Source organism: Balaenoptera ricei, chromosome 13 (genome assembly GCF_028023285.1).
Source record: "Balaenoptera ricei isolate mBalRic1 chromosome 13, mBalRic1.hap2, whole genome shotgun sequence".
Lineage (NCBI taxonomy): Eukaryota > Metazoa > Chordata > Mammalia > Artiodactyla > Balaenopteridae > Balaenoptera > Balaenoptera ricei.
Window position 1 is genome coordinate 90307642 of NC_082651.1, and position 7820 is coordinate 90315461.

A 7820-nucleotide genomic window follows, 5' to 3' on the forward strand; every position below is an offset into this window, starting at 1 on the left:
CCCAAAGAGTCCAGCAGAAGAGTTTTAAATATGTGCTAAAAAGTGTTACAAGTGCCAAGGCACCCCTGGAAAATAGAAAGACAGAGCACAGACATGGGTATGGTGTGGAGAACTGTGTGTTGATGGAGCTCAGTGGTGAGAACCCAGGCATTGCTGATTTTCAAGGATTGTGGGTTTACGTCCTGGTCCAAGCAGAGAAGTCCCTGGTAGCTGAAAACATGGACCTACGTTTTCCATTGACGTGTCCTGTGCCTCATTTGGTTCCACTCCCTCACTGCTGCCTTTCCAAGGCTGATACACAAACCTAGACTCCTATAGGGCTAGATTCAAGCCACACAGCTGTTCATTGCAAGTCAAAGTCCTAGGCTGGATGTTTTTCTCCATCCATGCATTCATCCATTCATGCAGTAAAGGCAGAATGACCCTATACTGCACTATGAAAAGACACAATGGGGGGCCCATCTTCCAGGATGTCATTCCCAAGAAGCACTTCTTCTGCCTTACACTCTTGTGACAAGACCAGTAGCTAACATGGCCTGGTGGACTTGTTTGGAACCTTAGAGCTGGAAGATGCTTCAGAGGTCAGCTGGTTTCTCTGCCTAACGCAGGAAACACTTGGTTGAAAAGAAGAGAGGAGGTTGGAAGAAGGCAAGTAAAATGTGTTGAGTGATTACTCAACAAGTGCTACTACTAGTATCATCATTGCTATTATTATTACTGTGTGCCCCGCACTGTTCTAGGCAACTTGCTTACCAGATGATAACAACCCTATGTGGAGAGTTGAGACTGCAAGAGATAAAGTAGTTTCCTAAGGCCACACAGCAGTTGGTGACAGAGCCAGGATTCAAACCCAGGTCTTTCTGGCTCTCAAGTCTGTATTCTTTTGACCACACTGCATAATCTCTGAAGGCAATGATAATTTCCCTCTTGGATTTTCTTTTGCCCTGTTAAGCTGATATCATGATGTTATGTCTTCTTGATTTACTGGACTCTTTGACCTAACAGTGACAATAGTGTCCTGGAGGCTGGAAATTTCTCTCCCCTTCCTGATGAGCCACAACAGCTTTGAAAATGTCCTCTTGATCACCTACAAGAGGCAGTCAAGCAGGCTATGGGTAAATAATCACTTATTCCTTGAACAGAGAGGGAAATATTTACAATTCTCTTTATAAAATATTTACCAGGTTCTTATGTAATTTGTTGATAACAAACAGATTTCAGTTAACTTTGAGGTGATGAGCAATTCTGTTAAACAGATGGGACTAAAACCAAAATCCTGATTAGACAAATGTTTTCTATAGAACAGTGCTTGTACCATGTTAGGTTTGCCGCTGGGAGAACAATTTCAACTGGAGAACTGGACCCAAGGTGAAAACAGCTGTGGGTTATTTAATGTTTTGGTTTTTTTTTTCCTTTCTTTTTCCTGCAGGAGAGTTTCTGTTAAACTCCCCATCAAGGACTTCCAATAACTGTAAACCCCACTGTCCAATTATTGAAGACAATGTTAGAGCTAAAAACTCTGCCCTGTTCCATTTGCTTTTCCCCATACATCCGGCCCAAATGCACACAGCATTTTATTACCGAATCCTCTGCAGCAAGCTGAGTTTCCCTTGGCTGATCTCCAATTCAGAGTTTCTGAAAACTTGATATTGCCTTTTTTTTTCTCTGCAGTGAGCAGCGTGGTGATTTTTTTAAAAAGATAACGATTCCCAGGCAGTAGCGACGTCCTCCAGCCGGTCCACGCCTGCAGCCTACAGGGCACTCCTGCAGGCCGGTGTTATGTAACCTCCGCAGTGGGCACCAGCAGTGCTGGGGCTCTCACCTTGTGAGGACCCGCCAGGGTTGCTGTCACCTCCTGCAGAATTCACCTTCTTCATGGTGCCGCACTTTCTCTTCCATCCCCTTACTTGAAAAGAGCAGGGTCCATAGCAAAGGCAGACTTTAATTTGAATCGAGGTTCTGTCTGGTACCAGCTGTGTGACCTTGGGGACATGAGTGACACTTGCTAGTGGCACCTTTCTTGTCTGTAAAGGCAGGGCTGCTGTGAATGGGTGAGGAGGGTGGTAAGGTAAGATGTCTAGCACAATGTCTGGCACCTGTCAGCCGCTCAAAAAATGGAGCTGTCGCTTTTATTATTATCTAGCAGGATGGGCTGGACTATGTACAACTTTGGACTCAGACGGTTTCCTTTTAGCTTTGCTGCTTAAGGCAGGCTTTGTCCTTATGACTTGGCCCCCAGTGAAGAAGGAAGTGGCAGAAAGGGCCCCGAGCAAGGTGACCTTGGGTTCATGTCCTCTTGCTATTGTTGGGGAGAGGAAAATTTCCCTCCTTTCCTCTTAGTTCTTTTGGCTGGTTGAATAATTAAAATGACATAAGACAGATTAACAGGAGAAAAAAATCCCCTAAACTTTTAATCATGTACATACAGGGAATCTGCATAAACATGGGAGACTCCAAAGACAGTCAGGCAAAATGAGGTATGTATGTCTATACATCATTCCGGACTAAAGAGAGTGTTAGGGGTCTGACCTTCAAAGGGAAGGAAGGCAATTCACAAGAAGAATGAAAAGAGTAAATGTCTGGTAAACAAATGTTTACAGGGTCATCCAGAAACAATGGGACATAAAGAGGCCTTTGATCAAACAGGCTCTGCTAGGTTCTTCCCTATCCACCGCACCTAATTCATATTATACAGTTGTCTCTCCGTATCCATGGAGATTGGTTCCAGGATCCCCACAGATAGCAAAATCCATGGATGCTCAAGTCCTTTATATAAAATGGTGTAGAAATTCAGTCTGGGTTGGTTGACTCTGAGGATGCTGACCGTACAACACGGGATACAGAAGGCTGAAGGTTCCAGGAGAACCATGGTGATAGTTCCCTTCCTGGAATAGGTTCTCTATCTAAATTCTTTTAGGCATTAGGAGGAAGGTCAGAGGTTCTTCCTAAGTCTTTTGGGCCTTGGTTGTTTTCAGCACATATGAATTTGCAAGCCAGAGTGCCACATCTTGGGGCGACTTGTTCTGAACCCCTACATTATTCCAAAGCTATCAACGTGATGCTAGGCAAGACCCAGATATTCATCTGCTACATGAAAGCATCATTTGAAATGATTCTCTTGATCCTTTCCAGCTCCTGTATTCTTTAGTGAAGATGCTTAAAGAAAAACTATAGCGTGAATTTCAAACTATGTAATGATAGTTTAGGAGATCACCCACGCTCATCTTACCTTTTTTACTCCCTTTGGTTCTCCCAACCACTCTTCAAGACAGGGTCCTTCCTTCATTCACCAGATGAAACCTGCCTGTCAAAATATCTTTCCTGTGTTCTCCAGGGAGCTAATGGCAGAGTTGGCATTCAAGTAGGTCAACTTTAAAGACTACTCTCTTTCTGTTACTCTTTGCTGCCTTTCCTGGAGGGTTGTCCTTGAATTCAATCCCCTTGTCAACATTTGGGATTCAAGCCTTTCAAGGATTGCTCAGTCACTCAGGAGTATTCTAATAATATTTAAAATATATTCTCTGCCATGCCCCTAACATGGGGCAATTTTGGAGAAAGCTGTCATGGAAAGGCATAGTGCCTAATTGAAACACTAGCTTCTCTTGGTGCTCCTGGGGATTTCATAGTTCATATTTCCAGGAGTAGTGGGTGTGTGAGTACAGCATTGGCTCTAGAATTGTCCTGCACTAAGGAGAGGAGAAATATACTGCACAGGGATTCAGTACCCACTGATCTGAAATCTGCAGTCACTCTTGTTCAATTTATAAGGAAAAGATTTGCTTACCAAATTAATAGCATGCCAAATTGCCAAGATCTTTTTATCTACTCAAGGAAACTGGCTTTTCACACTTGGAAATTCTTTGTTGTGGTTCACTGAAGCAGAGCCCCTAAGCAGCTTTATACAATTCTCTTAAGTTCTTTGAAATTTAGCATAATTGAGACTTTCTACATTTAGCCTCTCTTTCTCCCTAATTAGCTTATATTATTGTGGCTTAGAAATACATTTTAATGTATTTTAAAATCTATTTGACTGCAGGAGAGGCTGTTTCACCTTGTCTTTTTATCTCCCTCTGCAGTCTCTCCAATTCTCTCTTCCAGTCCCTCCAGAAACCACTGATAACCTGATTGCTCAATTCCCAGGTCAATGTTTGGGACACACTTCCTCTTTGCTACCAGCAAGGATCAAAAGGCAGGAGTACCAAGTAGCACTTTGTCTCCCTTCTGACCACGTGGCAGGGTGGCAGGCAAAGTCAAGGCCCCTTTTTGAGCTCTACCATCTCTCTCTTTGCAAACACCACCAAGCACATCGTCATTGTTTTGGTGTTGGGCAGAGGACGGTAGGATCCTGAGAGCTAAACTTACCATTAAGGGATGTACGAGACCTAATGCAATCTCTAAGCTAAGCCTTATGCTCTGACCTAGTTTTTTAGCATGTGCGAGGGACAGAAAGCAAGCGAGGGTGGCTGGAGCCCAGTGAAGGAAGAGAAGAGCTGAGGGAGGTGAGGTGAGAGGAGGCTGGGGCCAGATCCTGGGCCCTGCTAGGCACGACTGACTGCATAATTTGTGGGGACTGGTGCAAAATGAAAACGCAGGACCCCTTTGTAAGAAATTATTAAGGATTTCAAGACGAAGACAACAAAGCATTAACTAAGTGTGGGCCCTTCTTACTGTGGGCCCGGCGTGACTGTGTGAGCCACGTGCCCATGAAGCAGGCTCTGCCATGGTGAGGGGGCTGGATTTTGTGCTTATTGCTATTGGAAGCAATTGGAATAAAAGCAGGAGGAAGACCGAGAAATCATATAATCCGGCTAGTTAATTTGGGATGAAGTGTGTATTATGGCACAGAGAAGATGGTGACTAAATATCTTTGGTAATAGGAGACTTGAGTTCTGCTAGTTCTGTCTCTTGCTTGCCATGTGGTTTTGAACATGAGAAAGCCTCATATGCTCCTGTGACCCCCATTTCCCCCAGCTCCGGTGCCCTGAGATAGCTTGATTCTGGAGCCGGGTCTTGGAATCTGCATTTTTAAAGTTCTCTCTGTGATTCTAATGTGGGGTCAGATTTAGAAATAATAGCCCCGAAGCACCTGTGACAAAACTTACTTATATATGTGACAATCTTCTGTTTATCTGTTGGCCCAAGTTAGTCTTTGACATATACCCTGGAATTGTCAAAAGTATGCTTTACCAGTTTCAGAAAGAAAACACTTTATTTCTGAGGTTGAGTTGGCACTGTTGGTGATGGCCTGGCAGGAATGGTGTTCACTGGGCATATCTGCTGCGTAGACAGTATCAAGAAGAAAAAAGTCAGGGGCAGAATAATCTCAGGGTCCTCCTCTGGACACTGTTCTCCTGTATCTTGAAAAGTAGACTCATTTACTATGTTAATTTGTTTGACTCTTTGTATGGTGAAATACTTATAATTTTGCTTTGCCAAAATTCTTTTCACTGAGTTCAGCCCTTATTTTAAGAGTAGGCAGAATGACAATTTCTTCTGCTATCTCTCAGGTTGGAATATTGACATCTCCCCTTAGCTGTGTCCCTGCACATGGTTGATGGTGCTGAGGACAAGGTAGCAACACGCACAGCATTTTCTAATCTCCTAAGGTTTCAATTATTAGGGGATGCTGACAATCAAAAATGAGAAAATTAGTGAATTTCTGTGCAAAATCTCTAAATATTTGCAAAATGTTAAAGGACGTTTTCAGATGTTAATATGACCTTTGAAATATCTTCTCTCAGTATTTAAAAAGCTTCATACTGCATGGTTTATTTGAATTAGTGTGTGGGAGGAGAATCAAGGAAAGTCATTTTGTATTTGGAAAAGAAAGAAAAGCGAACTAATTCTCCAGTGCGGAAATGTTTCCTTTGAAAGGTGTCCTTCACTTGCTTTTGTTTGAGGTTAATTATATACTTTCAAAAGTACTTCCCACAGGAATGATTTTTTTGACTCATGAGTTATTTTTGTATGTATATGTTACCCCACCAAATATTTGCCATGTTGCTGAGAAAATAGTAGTCAAAAGCAAAATTTCTTTGCTGGTATCTGAAGGTCTTTTTGTTTTTTATTACAAGAACAATATAACAATAAGACAGCTCTGCAAAAGAGAGAAATAATGCCCTTGGTCCTACATAAATTTTCATCTTGTACTTTCCCTTTTACTTAAGGTCATTTAAAATGATATTCTCACATGATTGTATAGGGGATGTGACAAAAAAAGAATGGTCAGAATGTAGAATTAAATCTTGTAGCATAATTTTTTCTTTTCCTTCCTGTAAGCACGTTTGTCTTCCTTTTCAGGGTAGCAAAGTAGATGATAGCAATACAAGTTTTATTCTAGAACTCGGGGGTAATTTTCTTATAAAAACGAAATGCTCATATCCTTATACTTTGCAATATGTCTCTTTCCCTCTTCCATCTTCTCCCTTGCCCAGGCTCGCTGCCTCCCTTTCTTTCTACCCTGCCATCTCTGGCCTGTGCATGTCACACAGAATTCTAGATGATAGTTAGGTATGAAAAAAGAATAGATGTTTCTCAATATTTACTGAAATATCACAGTGATTCACTTATTTCAGTGAGGACATAGGGCTATTATTTTATCTGCATAGATACGAGTCAAGTTTGCTCTGCAGAAAAGGTGGCAGGATTAAGCTGCAAGCACATATCACAAATAGTATTAGTGATGTCATAGCATTGTCAGAGTTGGTATTACCTACTGCAACAAAACGATTCCCAAAGACCAGAAAAAAAAGGTGTTTTCTGCAGCTGCCTGGCAATAAGGGAGAGTGTAAATCACACATGAAGAAACTGCTAAGCAGATTAAGAACTTGAACAACGGTCCATGAGGATCATTTCTGATGATTACTTTCTATGCAGAACCATTAAGCTGGTGTGGAGGTAATGATGTATACAGGATCACATTTTCTAATCACTAAGCAAAGTCTCAGTTTTGACAGTAAAAATGCTTCATGGCTTATATTTTATAATAAATCTTTAACCTTTGCTTTGTTTTCAGATTTTTGTTTATACATTTATTTATGTCCAGGATAAAAATGTAATAGTCAACAAAGGATTTTGAGAGCATAGTCAAGACAATAAAATTAAAGATTGAATTCATTTAAACTTTCTTTTTTAAAAGATGCTTTGATTACGGAAACCATTTAATATGAAAGTATATGATTGATACAGTGGTATCTACCTAGAGATTAGTAAATCAAACAAGTTTGGTTCTTGACAGTTCTGCACTTGAATATTCCAATTTTTATTTATGTCTTCCCCATCTTTTACTTTTCTTCTCATATATTCATTCCTTCAGACAGTCCTCAAACATAACTAAACTCTGTTCTGATTTTACTCTTATTTTAAATAATTTTACATGCTATCTCTTTTTTTTTTTTTGAGTAAAGAAATCAATTTAATGAGCTTCAACCAACATTAGTTGTAATGAGATAAAATAATAAATATGAAAGCACAAGCAAATAATTTATGCAACTTTTGTTCTTGCTGTATATACCATTTTTAAAACCAGATCTAGGATGATATCTACTCACTATGAAAATCATGGTAATGTCAGGGATGGTAACATGAAAGAATGGCCAATGGCAATTGTAAGCTGCTGAATGAAAATTGAAAGACATTTCTTCTTTACCAGATGTTAACATACGATTAAAAAAATTGTGTATTAGAATCAATGAAATAAGGCTTGTACACAAATTAAACTCTGATGTTAAATGTATTCCTTAGTGTGGATTGTGACCAAAATATTTGAAATCCACTGCCCTAGAAAATGCATTTTCTGTTCCTCAGATTGGAGTTAGATG